Consider the following 15,359-nt stretch of genomic DNA (forward strand, 5'->3'; position numbering starts at 1 on the left):
GAATTTTCCATGAAGAGTGTGGTAGAAGGCATGGAATAAGCCAGTTATCACAGGAGGCAGTACACATCTACACAATAATGTGTATGTATTACACAGTGCTAAATTCAGAGCCGGCCCTAGGATAAATGATGCCCTAGGCAAGATTTTGGCTGGTGCCCCCTAGCACCGCCACTAGTCCTGCCTCTGACCCTGCTCCCCTTTCCCAGCACCATCAACCCTCATCATAGCAGTCATCATTTTGGTGCTCCTACTCGCAATATTTTAAATAGAAACAGTGCACACATTCGGTACGTAGCCCAAACAGGGGTGTGTTCTTGCTGGGAGGGGCTTGGCCACACAATAGTACCCCCAATTGAAATTAGGCCACACAGTAGTGCAACTTCACATTATATCATGCGATGGTGTCCCTTATTCACGTTAAACCATACAGTAGTACCACTTTACCTTATATACATTACTCCTCACATTATTCACATTATACCCTTAGAAAATAATCCTGAGAAAATATTGTATTTTAAGCACCTCCATGGCCCACTGCAACCCAGCACAAAGCAGTGTGAGCTGGGCAGAGGAGAAGAGCTGCAGCTGCTGCTGTCACTTAAGGGGAGGGGGCCCAGGGACCCCACTGGGCCCTCTCATCAGAATTTGGTCTGGGTAATTTGCACCCTCTACCCCTTTCTCTCGGCACCCCTGATAATACCACACAGTAATGCCCCTTACACATGACACATGATGTCAATTTCGGCGTTGGGGGCGCAAAAATGTTAGTTATGCCACTGACTATGGTGCATATTCTACAGTGCAATAATCTGTAAATGATCATTATATATGTAAGGAAGGGGAATGGGTGGAGACACCAGTGCACAGATACCATACTTATTATCATGCATGGAATATATGTATAAATGGGCCCAGACTATGCACTCTCTAGTGGTTAGCCAAGCCTCAGTGGGGACACGGTCATTGGTCTCCAGCATGATGGTCGACAAGCATTAGGTTGACACCATTAGGTCAACATGCATTTAGGTTGACATGCAGGAAGGTCAACATGACTTAAGGTCAACATGGGTTAGGTCGACAGGGTCATTAGGTCGACATGGGTAAGGTGGACAGGGTCAATAGGCCGACATGGGGTTTTTTACTGCTTTTTTGAGCCGACATATGCCGACAGGCGGTATTTCATGCCCTACCATCCACTAGGGCAGGGCTGGGCAACACCGGCCCTCCAGATGTTAATGAACTACGCATCCCAGGATGCTTTGCATTAGTATTGCTATGTGGCCATGCTGAAACTGATGCAAGGCATGCTGGGATGTGTAGTTCATTAACATCTGGAGGGCCGGTGTTGCCCAGCCCTGCACTAGGGTGTGGTGGGAGAATAAAATAGTGTGCCGAACACAGTGAGGCACTGGGCCCGAAGCATACAGAGTGCAACGAGCCATGCGAGGGGACGTGGTTCTACATTTTAGTGTTTATGTTGACTGTGTTAACATTCTGGTTAAAAAAAAATTGACCTTACCCATGTTGAACTAATGACCCTGTCGACCTTACCCATGTCGACCTAATGACCCTGTCGAACTAAAGTCATGTCAAACTTAACTCATGTCAACCTAAATGCATGTCGACCTAATGATCCATACCCCCTAAATGTTGGCTAGTCACACCCCCTCTGGAGACAGGCCACAGCCCTAAGCATGGGCTTCTACCACTGCAATCACCCGGTGGTCCATTCATGCCCCAGTCTGACACTGACCACATACACAGGGAGGTTAGGAAACATAGAACAGTGGGGCAGATGTATGAACGGTCGGTATGGGGGAGAAGGGGGAGAAGGGGTATTAGCGCACAGCGTCTATTCTACTACATTGGGGGGTCTCCCAACTGCCACCCCCCCGCAGCGGGACAATGCCTGCCGCGGGTGGGACAGGACCCGAAAATCGGGACTGTCCCGCTGTAATTGTGACAGTTGGGAGGTATAAGAACATGGCAATAAGCAGCATCACTACTACCAGTATATTGCGGTCTGAGGCTTCTGCTGATGTCCTAGTGCAGTGGTTCTCAACCTCGGTCCTCAAGGACCCCCAACAGTGCAGAGTTTCCATGTCTCCTGGCAGTTGTACAGGTGCACTCATTATTCACTGTCACATTTTAATAGATCACAGGTGGAGCTAATTATTCCATCTATGATTCTGAGTGGAGCCCTGGTAAACGTGCACTGTTGGGGTTCCTTGAGGACCGAGGTTGAGAACCACTGTTCTAGTGAATTGATGGCTGAGGAGCTGACATTAGACAAATGCACATGTACATACCTAGTAGGAACTGGAATTTCATAACAATACATAGGATAATACAGAGTTTAAAGAGATAGGCGTGTATTTAGTGTTCCCATTTATCCCAGTTCAGTAATCATCATCTTACTGCATAGTTGCCTATCCTCCTGGAATGACCGGGAGGCCCCCGATATTCGGGATCACCTCCCGTCCCCTAGAATGGTGAAAGTGTCCAATGGGAGGGTCCATGGAGACCAGATGATGCAAATTTCATCATTGTGGCCCTCCTCCCCATTGTGTAATGTCTGTAAAACCGGCATTACACAGCAGTTGCCACGATGATGCAATAGCATTGGCCACGCCCACTTGTACACTTATTTAAATAGCCCCACCCCTGGCTCCACTCCATTTGCAGGTCCTCCACCACCATCGCCCCATACCCAGGGCCGGATTTATCACTAGGCCTGTGAGGCACGGGCCTAGGGGTGGTACCTATTAGGGTCGGCAGCTGGCAGACACCTCTTGCTGCCTGGTCAGTCAGGGACAATTACCATGTGCCTCGTAAGCAAGCTACTGTGCGACGTGCTGCTGACTTGGACTCAGGCAGGTGTGAGACAGAAGCAGGTGCTCCGTGCCCAGTGCCTGTCACTCGTTTTCATGAGGCGGGGGGAGTTGTGCGGAGCGGCAATGGATGCTCGGTGTCCAGTACCCGGTACTTACATGCCGAGCTCCTCCAGAGGTGACTTGGGCGGCAGGCGCACGTATGCAGGTACTGGCCGGGTGGCTCTGTTTTTAGCTATAATATATATGCTGGGCTCCAACGCTCCTCTGTGGGAGAAAGGAGGATGGTGGGGCAGCGGGTGCATACTGCTCAGTCCTCAGTGTCAGCTGCGGGGAGTGGCCAGCAGCAGGAGAGGAGGCAGCTCCTGTGATGCGCACCGCACAAGCCCCAGTGTTTGATGCACCTGTAACACTGCCATGGACTGTCCTTTCCCCCACAGAGGAGCGTTGTAGCCCAGCATATATATTATAGCTAAAAACAGAGCCACCCGGCCAGTGCCTGCATACATGCGCCTGCCGCCCAAGTCACCACTGGAGGAGCCCGGCATGTAAGTACCGGGTACTGGACACTGAGTATCCATTGCCGCTCCGCACAACCCCCCACTCCCCCCACCTCATGAAAACGAGTGACAGGTACTGGGCACGGAGCTCCTGCACAGCACCTCTTCCATCATCCTGTGCTGCCAAACCCTTCTGTCCTTCATCCCTCTGCAGGAAGTAAGGTACAGTCTAGTGAAAGGTGCTGTATTGATAAGTAAGAGGTACATAGGGTCACATAGTAAGGGAAATAGATGTGTAGGGCTGTCAGAGAGAAAAAGAGAGAGGGATAGGTATATCAGGTCAGAGATGGAGAGATATATGGTTGTCAGACAGAAGGATAGAGGGAGGGTTGGATAGGTATATGGCTGTCAGAGAGGGAGAGGTACATAGTATGAGAGAGGGAGGGATGGAGCGATACATGGCTATCAAGGAGAGGGAGAGCTACATGGGGTGAGTGAGGGAAGGAGAGATATATATATTTATCAGGGAGAGGTACATAGGCCTGTATTCAATGTGACCGGCGAGCAACCGGGAACCCTCGCTGTCAGATGCCAGTGAGGATTCCCCCAAAGAGTCAGGCTTGTGGCTAATGCATTTAGCCGCTAGACTCATTGTTTTTGTGGCCGCACATGTCGTTTCCCCCTCGCTGCAAAAATGCAGCGACGTGAAAATGGCGTGTGCAGGGGGTGAGTTGAATACTGACCCTGCTCGCTGTCACAGCAAGCAGGCATCACTGCTCGCTGTCACAGCACGCAAAAGTCATTGAATATACCCCATAGAGAGAGAGAGAGAGAGAGGGAGGAAAGGAGAAGTGTATTGCAGACAGAGGGAGGGAGAGGAACATAGGATGAGTGAGGGAGGTAAGGAGAGGAGTTGGGCTGACAAAGGAAGGAGGGATATGACTGCAGCGGAGTCACTTTCTTCCCCTTGTCCATAGAGAGCCCTCTATGGCCCTTATTCAGATCTGATTGCAGTTCAAATTTGTTTGGAAAATGGGCAAAACCATGTGCACTGCAGGTGGGGCAGATGTAACATGTGCAGAGAGAGTTACATTTGGGTGGGGTGTGTTGAAACTGAAATCTGAATTGCAGTGTTAAAATAATGCAGCCAGTATTTACCCTGCGCAGAAAAAAATAACACACAAATCTAACTCTCTCTGCACATGTTACATCTGCCCCACCTGCAGTGCACATGGGTTTTGCCCATTTTCCAAACAAATTTGTACTGCGATCAGATCTGAATAAAGGCCTTAGTTAGTGACAGCAGAGGGTAATATTGGTTATATTAATATTATATTATTATTATTTATTATGCAGTTTATCTATTGCGTTTCTATTGTGTTTTCTTACATATGTTAAAATGGTGGGGGGGGGGCGGCCAAACATTTTGTGCCTAGGGGTGGCCTGACCCCTAAATTCGCCCCTGCCCCTACCTCCTGGAGCTGGCTGTCCTTTCCCAGAGAGAGCAGACACAAAGTCAACAACCCTGTCTTACTGTCTCCTTATTACACCATTTTGTTATACAATATATAAACTGTCTGTAATTTTACCCCACAAGGAACAAGCAGCGAGTCAGCACCCTGCCCCGGCAATGTCTCGGATTCTATCAAGAGGCTGACCATCCGACATGAGATAGGCCGGGGCGGCTTTGGAGTGGTAAGTGCCATGACTGTATTATGGCTACCTATTGCTTCTTATATGCAAATTCATGCATCTGTTCTAGTTCTAGTAGGATTGGCATGGCATCTAGGTGGATGGAGATGAGACGGCTGTTTCATACAGATGGGGCAGGTCCCATCCTTGCTGGCGGGTCGCCAGAACGTACGCGCTGGCGACCCGCCAGCAGCCACGCCAGCGAGGAGACTGAGACGCGCGTGCATCTCACGCGCACGCGCGTCTCAGTCTCCGTCGCTAGCGCGACGGAAACCCTGTCCGTCTCCACCTCAGGGAGACGGACAGGGTTAGGGGGGGTTAGGGGGGGGGTGCGGGCAGGCGGCGGGGACCCCGGGTTACCGCCGGCAAGCCGGCGGGGACCCGGGGCAACGGATGGAAGCGCCGTCGGAAGGGGACGCGCGCGCCGCTTGTGCGCGCGTCCCCTTCTCACCATCGCCATGGCGCTGGCGGGGGATGGCGGCTGGCGACGCCAGCGCCATCCCCTGCCAAGATGGGAGAAGACCCATCTGTATGTATAGTTTTCACTGAGCATTGGGTGGTCGCCAGTGCAGATAGTAACAGTGTGAATGTGGGTGGGACTGAGGACAGGCAGACAGACTGTGTAAGCAGCATCCACTTACATGTAACGTCTAATACAGTACATGGAAAGTGTCCATAGTGCAAATAGTCCTTATTATGTTTAGCATTATTTTATATTTACTGATACAGCCATGTGTGCCCTGACCCTGTAACATATCTGTATCTCTGACACATTCAGGTCCTGCTGGCGTACGATAACATCACCAGGAAAGACGTAGCCCTGAAGGTCCTGAAAAAACGTGGAATGTCAGTGAGAGGAAGGGCCAGAGCAAAGATGGAGAGGAGAGTTCTGAAGGCAACATCAGGAAGCCCTTTCCTAGTACACGGCCTCCTGACATTCCAGACCAAGGTATTACCATAATCATACCGTGATCCTTGTGGTCAGGTGACCACTCCATACCAGTAGTGCGCACCAGGGGGTTCTGGGTAATAATGATGAGTGTGGAACATGAGTAGAATATGCTTATTCCAGGCAGGCTTAAATGGGTACTTCTTTACTTTCACGGCGCCACTAGAAATCGCGGGCATCGCGGCCATTGAATGCACTAAAAAACGGGTGCGACGCGACCGACGCGATGCCCGCGATTTCCCATAAGGAACAATGTTAAATTTCTCAATTGACCCTATTTTACTGTTCAATGCCTCAATTGACAGGATTTTTCCATAGGAAACAATGTTAAATGGCCCACAGAGGCCAAATAGGCACCCTCAAGTGTGAAATGGCCCCCACAATTGTTAACGCCACCCCACGATCAACGTCAACCCGAAGCGTGGCGAGCGCAGCGAGCCCGCGAGGGGCGGCGGTACGCGTCCTCCGACCTTTTCATGCCCTACTATCCACTAGGGCGTGGAGTGAGAATAGAATAGTCTGGCGAGCGCAGCGAGCCACCGAGCCCGAAGCGTGGCGAGCGCAGCGAGCCCCGCGAGGGGACGCGGATACCTTCACAGGTAAACGCGACCCTTCGCGGGCTTCACAGGTATCCGCGTCCCCTCGCGGGGCTCGCTGCGCTCGCCACGCTTCGGGCTCGGTGGCTCGCTACGCTCGCCACACTATTCTATTCTCACTGCACGCCCTAGTGGATAGTAGGGCATGAAAAGGTCGGAGGACGCGTACCGCCGCCCCTCGCGGGCTCGCTGCGCTCGCCACGCTTCGGGTTGACGTTGATCGTGGGGTGGCGTTAACAATTGTGGCGGCCATTTCACACTTGAGGGTGCCTATTTGGCCTCTGTGGGCCATTTAACATTGTTTCCTATGGAAAAATCGTCAATTGAGAAATTTAACATTGTTCCCTATGGGAAATCGCGGGCATCGCGTCGGTCGCGTCGCACCCGTTTTTTAGTGCATTCAATGGCCGCGATGCCCGCGATTTCCTATCTAGTGGCGCCGTGAAAGTACAGAAGTACCCTTAAATGTATTCTGGACAGGATCCACATAGACGATGCTGTGGGAAATATATGCATATTGTAGACTTGCCCACATGTATGTAGTGGCATCACAAGGTGTGGTTATACCCAGTGCCTACTCTACATTACTGCCCACTTACCAGAGTTGCATCCAGAAAGGGGTGTGTGGCCTAATATAAAGGGGCTCGGCCTAGTGGGAATCACTGTTATGTCACTTCCCAGGAAATGCTGGCTGCTCCCAGAGACTGGGCTGTATGCAGTGCTGGTTCTTCCACTGTGACAACAGCCCAGTGCTGCAGGAGAATATTGCATTGCAGCCCCCAGCACATTTTCTGTTTTATTTTTCTGGGGTGCAAATCCCCCCCATTGTGTCTGTACCTACACTGTTATATTATAGAGTAAATAGCGATATGTGACTGTTCTGTCTGTGTCCTCTGATAGGGACTTATCGTCTTTGCCATGGAGTACGCCAGCGGGGGAGACCTGTACCATCTGCTCCAAACAAGACCCCGGCTTGAGATCGACGTGGCAAGGTAAGATATATCAGTGATCGGAAGTGTACAAGGCGAAATCTGACACACAGGGGGTTACAGTGTGGACAATTAGATACATTATGATAATACATACAGTGGCAGACCAGGTATCAAACATTGCCTTTGTTACATTTGCCCTACTGATTATACCAGCACTGGCTCCCAATGATTATACCAGCACTGGCACCCACTGATTATACCAGTACTGGCACCCACTGATTATACCAACACTGGCACCCACTGATTATACCAACACTGGCTCCCAATGATTATACCAGTACTGGCACCTACTGCTTATACCAACACTGGCACCCACTGATTATACCAACACTGGCTCCCAATGATTATACCAGTACTGGCACCCACTGATTATACCAACACTGGCTCCCAATGATTATACCAACACTGGCTCCCAATGATTATACCAGCACTGGCTCCCAATGATTATACCAACACTGGCACCTACTGATTACACCAACACTGGTTCCCAATGATTATACCAGCACTGGTACCCACTGATTATACCAGTACTGGCACCCACTGATTATACCAGCACTGGCTCCCAATGATTATACCAGCACAGGAACCCACTGATTATACCAGTACTGGCACCCACTGATTATACCAGCACTGGCACCCACTGATTATACCAACACTGGCTCCCAATGATTATACCAGTACTGGCACCCACTGATTATACCAGTACTGGCACCCACTGATTATACCAACACTGGCTCCCAATGATTATACCAGCACTGGCACCCACTGATTATACCAGCACTGGCACCCACTGATTATACCAGTACTGGCACCCACTGATTATACCAGCACTGGCACCTACTGATTATACCAGCACTGGCACCCACTGATTATACCAGTACTGGCACCCACTGATTATACCAGCACTGGCTCCCACTGGGGCGTAACTTGTGTTATAATGCTGGTAGGGGGGCATTGTGTATAACGGTGGGTGGAATATGCTATTCTGTGAATCACCCTGTGTATAACGCTGGCTGGGGGCCTGTCAATCACCTGTGTAACTCCGCCCAGCGTTATACACACAGGTGATTGACAGATCTGGCTAAATATATAAGAGATAAGCCATATGCAGGACTAGTTCTGTATCTTAGGAATCCTGGCGGAGAACAGGATCTGGGCCTTAGAGTACTTTTACATTTCTTCTTCTTTGTCAGATTCTACGCAGCAGAGATCGTCTCCGGTCTCCAGCACCTTCACGCGATGGGCTTCATTCATCGGTATGTGTCTGTCTCCTCATTTACATAACACAACAGAAATGTCACGTTTGGGATGACCGTGTTCATGGTCACTCAGACATGACGGCTCTTACACTGGGAGATGAATGGAAATAATCACTTTATAAATAACGTAATAGAAATGCATTAAGTGCTAATTATTAGAATTATGTTTATTTTGGCAATTGGAGTCCCAAGGTAAATCTAAAATGCAGGACAATACAGATATGTAGGGAAGGGACATCTGTGCTAGTGGCATACCTCCTAACAAGATATTTGCATCGGCCCCTACCTCCAGAGAATTATGTGCTGGCAGCTGCCCAGAAGACTTACAGTATGTGCAGTAGGTAGAAGGGACTGTGGCAATGATGCCAGTGCTTGCTACCTCCTGCACAGGGTGCTGATGCCAGTGTTTGCTACCTCCTGACCATGCTATTGATGCCAGTGTTTGATACCCCTTGTTTCCACATTAGTATATTAGCCTTACTAACATATGATACTGTGTATTTAATCAATAAGTGCTTGTTTTCTATGACAGTTTATGATACACATTTTAACGGCAAATTTTCTCTTACAGAGATCTACTGTAAAACCAGAGAACATCCTCATTGATGATGCCGGACACATCAAAATCGCCGACTTCGGGCTGGCCATACAGAACATCCCAGGAGCCACGGGCTATGCAGGAACTCGTGGCTACATTGCCCCGGAGATGCTGTCACATCAGCAGTATGATGCCGGGGTGGACTGGTTTTCCTTCGGCTTGATCCTTTTCCAACTGATCACAGGAAAACCCCGGCTCTGCTGCAAGCATCCCGTGTTGTCGCGCTACCACCTGAGCGCATGTGCGAATGACATCCTCGAACAGGTGAGTGTGAGTAGAGACTTAGGGTTCAGCACTAGGTATAAGGATATCATTTGTCCCAATGGTCGGAGTGTTATTTCTATAAACCACCCATTACCTGTCATGTAGTTGTTCCTGCTATGAATTGTTAGGCAGCTATATATATGGAGTAACTACATCACACTGACATTTTGGTTACATTCACTTTGCTCTTTCCAGCTCCTGTGTGCAGATCCTGACAAGCGTCTGGGAGAACATGGTGACATCCGTCATCATCCCTTCTTTGCGGGAATTGACTGGGATGCATTGGAAGATCTAAAAGTGCATCCCCCATTCATTCCCGCAGAGTAAGTACACAGAACTAATGCAGGAACTAGACATATCGATGCCCTGTGCCCTAAGGCAATTGGTGCCCTCGTCCCTTCCATATTCAAAACAGGGAAAGTGCCACACAGTATTGATTATTATTAAATTACATTAGACCACACATTAAGGTCCCTTATATGTCTTTTATCTGACCACACAGTAGGGTACGTTATACACATTACACCGCACAGTAGGGTTTATTATACATATTACACCACACGGTAGTGTCATGATTCCCATTACTAGTAGTATCCATTATACCCTTTACACTGCACAGTAGATGACAATCCACTTACTAGTATGTTTTGAAGTGTTAAAAACACATGGAGAACATCTACACTCTGAACAGATGATTTAACTCAAGACCTCAGCTCTGTGAGACAGTAATGCTAACCACTATGCCCTCCGTGCTGTCCATGTGTGGTGTGATATCTTCTAAAACAGAACAAAGTATTATGAATAGTAAAATGAAACCGCATATATTTCTATACACAAATATAATCAGATACAATATTTGAGGAGATACTGGGTATTTCTGAATAAAGGTAGTACACCAAACATGGCATATGACTGATTCTAATAGGGACATTGATTACAGAGAACTCTTGATATATGAATTAAGAAAAATACTTTGTAAGTCATACTGCAGTTGGAGGGCCCACAGCTATTTCCCATACAGTAGCAGCATCTGGATGAGCAGTTATTTACATGCTGATCTATTTTTGTAGCTAGATTTTAGGCTGCTCTGAATAGAAAATAAATTGATCATTTAGATCAGCGGTTCCAACCCTTTATTCTCTCCCGCACCCCTTGATTAGACTTTTCATTTATGAGTACCCCCTCCTCTCATTTTTAAATATCCACAGGAATTAGGAGAGGAGAGGAAGTGTGTCCTTATATTAAGGAGTAGTAGTGGAGGAGTAGTCTGCAGTCAGGAATTGGGTTCCTCTGTATCTGGCTGCTGGCTGTGTACGGTCTCCAGGGTTCTGGCTAAAATCTGTAGCATTATTGTTGCTGCTTCCTCCACCCTTGTTAGGGCAGCAGGGGTAGCTCCAAGTGGATTGTTGGTCAGGCAAAAGCACAAGGAGACACTGATTACACTGCAGACAGAACCGGTAAAGTGACGTGGCGCGGTTCATCTACACCTCAACGTGAGACTTCCTCCACTATTACCAATATTAATTTCAAGTACCCCTAATGAGTCCGCAGTGTAACCCCAGGGGTACTTGTACCCCCGGTTGAAACTTCTAAACTAGATATATTAATCTTAAGAGTACCGTCTCATAGGGTTATCATGGATATAACAACTTATATCATTTTGGAGTAATCAGGACCATAATCATGACAATGTATAAAACAATTACAGGTTGAGTATCCCTTATCCAAAATGCTCGGGACCAGGAGAATTTTGGATAACGGATTATTCCGTATTTCGGAATATTTTAATATTTCAATGATGTATTTTGAAGTATCTTGCATTTATGCTGTATAAACACATAATATACACACAAATATATTTTATTACCACATAAAATACACACAAATATATTTTAATTGTTCAAAAAACAAGGTTTCAAAACGTGAAACAAAATGTGTGTACTATCTCAGCACTGAATTTGAATGCCAAGCAATCATTTTCTTGCACATATATAGTGCCAGTTACATATCATGTCCCCAGTGATGCTGTTACAAATGTCCCCAGTGAGTTTTTAGCAAAAAAAAATTTTTTTTTTCACTTTCTGGAATGTCCGTATTTCGGAATAATTCGGATAACGGATATTCAGATACGGGATACTCAACCTGTATAATGTAACTACTGTAACTGGCTATGATTCAACTATAGATAAAAACACATTTTCTGAGCTTTTCTATGTATCACTAATGACAGATACACTTGAGTTATCTCTTGGGTCCAGATTTCCTTTCACTTCTTTCATGTGAAATATGTTTAATTGTCTTCTACCTGCAGGCCATCAGTGAAGGGACCGTCACCTCCCCAGATGCTGAGGGAATGAACATCACACACAGGAGTGGGCAGCCCTACGTTCCTGCATTACAACATCAAGCCCTCTTAAGAACACCTTGGCCCTTATGTCAGCCCGAGTAAGGTAAGTGGCATAACATCGCCCATCATCATTGAGTATAACAACTGTATGTTCTCTAAGCCCTAGAAGGACTGGAGACAACGTTTGAGACACCGATACACTGGAGGATGATGAAGGAGGACAAAAAGGAGAATGGAGAAGGCGGACAAAAAGGAGCATGGAGAAGGCGGACAAAAAGGAGCATGGAGAAGGCGGACAAAAAGGAGCATGGAGAAGGAGAACAAAGAAGGAGCATGGAGAAGGTGGACAGAGAATGGAGGACAAAGGAGGAGAACAGAGGATAAAAAAGGAGAACATAGGAGGAGGATGAAGGAGGAGGACATAGAATGGAGGACAAAGGAGGAGGAGAGAGGATGTAAAAGAAGAACATATAGTAGGTGGAGGATGAAGATGGAGGACAAAAAGGAGCCTGGAGAAGGAGGACAGAGGCTGGAGGACAAAGGAGGAGGTCAGAGGATGGAGAAGGAGGACAAAGAAAGAGCATGGAGAAGGAGGACAAAAAGGGGCATGGAGAAGGAGCACAAAAAGGAGCATGGAGAAGGAGGACAAAAAGGAGCATGGAGAAGGAGGACAAAAAGGAGCATGGAGAAGGAGGACAAAAAGGAGCATGGAGAAGGCGGACAAAAAGGAGCATGGAGAAGGCGGACAAAAAGAAGCATGGAGAAGGCGGACAAAAAGGAGCATGGAGAAGGCGGACAAAAAGGAGCATGGAGAAGGAGGACAAAAAGGAGCATGGAGAAGGCGTACAAAAAGGAGCATGGAGAATGAGGACAAAAAGGGAGTAAGGAGAAGGAGGACAAAAAGGAGCATGGAGAAGGAGGACAAAAAGGAGCATGGAGAAGGAGGACAAAAAGGAGCATGGAGAAGGAGGACAAAAAGGAGCATGGAGAAGGAGGACAGAGAAGGAGCATGGAGAAGGAGAACAAAGAAGGAGCATGGAGAAGGAGGACAGAGGATTAAGAAGGAGGATGGTGGAAAAACAAGGAGCATGGAGAAGGAGTACAGAGGATGGAGTATGGAGGACAAAGGAGGAGGATGGAGGCAGACAGAGGATGGAGAAGGAGAACAGAGAAGGACGACGACAAACAAGGAGCATGGAGAAGGAGTACAGAGGATGAAGAAGGAGTATGGAGGACAAAGGAGGAGGATGGAGACGGACAGCGGATGATGAAGAGGAGGACGGAGGAGGAGGAGAACAATGGAGGAAGTGATTATAACATCTGGGGATTAGGGCTACTTGGCGATACCCCATAAAAAAAAACGACACTGGGCAGCCACCTCAAGGGTGTGTTGGAAGAGCTGCTAATTATTTTTAAAATGTTGATAGTTACATTTAACTCATCCATAACTTGATGATTTAAATGAAGGCAATGTCAGCTGGTTTGGCTGGCTACTCAAAGGAAGGAGATGCCAGAACTAAAATGTTTCATTTAAACCAATATGAATATGTAGTACAAATATGTTATAGTAAATATTAGATTGAAAATAATCAAATGATATTTAGGCAAAATAAGTATCATTGTAATAATATTGTTAATAATAATCCTTTCCTTACTCTATACTGCCCTTATCTTATAACTAAAATAGTACAGCTACTTTATGAACAAATTATATCATATACAGATGTTACTTGTTAGCTACAGTTTCTGTGGTTAGATACTGATCCTGTATATGGTCACTTGTATTCTCACCCGCACCTATGACTGTTGCTCCCCCACTGGCTCTCTTATGTCCTCAGGACATCTCCCAATTAAAATATTATACAGGGGAGCCTCTGTAATGACAAACACAAGCTATGGCAACAGCAGGACCAGCTTTACTTATTTGTGTTCAGTTTAAAAAAAAAAATCCCATTCTTTAAGTTTTGTTGCCAACATCTGTGGGAGATAACCAAATATTCTTAGGTGATGCACCTTGAACATTTAGCATACTTCCCTAGTGATTTCTAGCATGAAGGGATCAGGATCTCTGTTGGGATTCCTATCCTGCAGGGATCAGGACTAATTCTCTAGTGTATAGGATGAGAGGTGGTGTTATGTAATACCCCTTTCACACCAGAAAATGCAGGGACACACCAATCCGGCCCAGGGATCATGCCGGGGCATTCCCGGGTTGGCCCCTTTCACACCAGAAAAGTCTCTGCATTTTCTGGTGTGTGCAGGAGGTGAGATGGTGGCGGAGGCGGTGAACAATACTCACCCCGGGTTGCCAGTCCTCGGTGCAGGCTGGGTATCCACACAGGCAGTGGGTGCAGATGACAGGTCAGACAGCAGGTGCAGATGACGCAGCTCTCCGGCTGCAGTAAGGGTCCGGAGAGCTGCGTCATCTTCATCCGCCACCTGTCCTGTCATCTGCGCCAGCCACCTAAGTGGATCCCCAGCCTGACCACTCCCACTGAGGACCGGTAACCTGAGTGAGTACCCCTACCCCTTTCACACCAGCCAGGACCCCAGGTTGAACCCGGGAACAACCCAGCTCCATAGCAGGGTACGAAATTCCAGCAAATTTTCCCAGGATTATGGCCCAGGAATTTTACAAACCAGCGCTAGTCGGGCGCAACCCGGGAATTTAAACTGAAGTGAAAGGGGTATAATAGTACTGCTCCTGCACACCAACTAATGTCCTTTTGAATCGAATAGACAGATTTGCACAAAAGAGTAATGCTGTGTACACGCGGGTACAATCAGCATGAGATTGTGACTATATAGACAAAATCGCATCGGGATCGCATGCAGATCGCACAGGTTTTTTACCTTGCAATCCCGATGCGCACTCCCGTGACAGCACAAATCGAAACTCAGATAGACAGGGCAGCAATGACTATATAGTGCAAATCTAATGTAGATAGTATGAATTGTATGTAAATAGTACAGAGATAGCAAAGATTGCATAGCACTCGAATCTTAAGTCGACGAGCAAGAGGATCTCACTGTGTGTACACAACATAACTCTATAATGGGAACAGGATATAGGGACTGAGGAAAACATAACCTGTGCTCCCTGTAGTCAGACTCCAGGCTGTACTCCACTCAGGAACATTACACTGCTATAAAGAAATCACAGCTTAGGGGTCAGTGGTCTCTATCTCTCTCTCATGCAAACATTAACCTTAAGGTGCGTACACATGGGGGCGATTTTGTGCAAAATCGCGGGAAATATGGTCGCTGAGCGACCATATTGCCCGCAATGGGTGCGCGCTCCCGTTTTTGCCCCTGTAGTGATCGCTGGTCG

Source organism: Crinia signifera, unplaced genomic scaffold, assembly GCF_055691185.1.
Source record: "Crinia signifera unplaced genomic scaffold, ASM5569118v1 HAP2_SCAFFOLD_91, whole genome shotgun sequence".
NCBI lineage: Eukaryota > Metazoa > Chordata > Amphibia > Anura > Myobatrachidae > Crinia > Crinia signifera.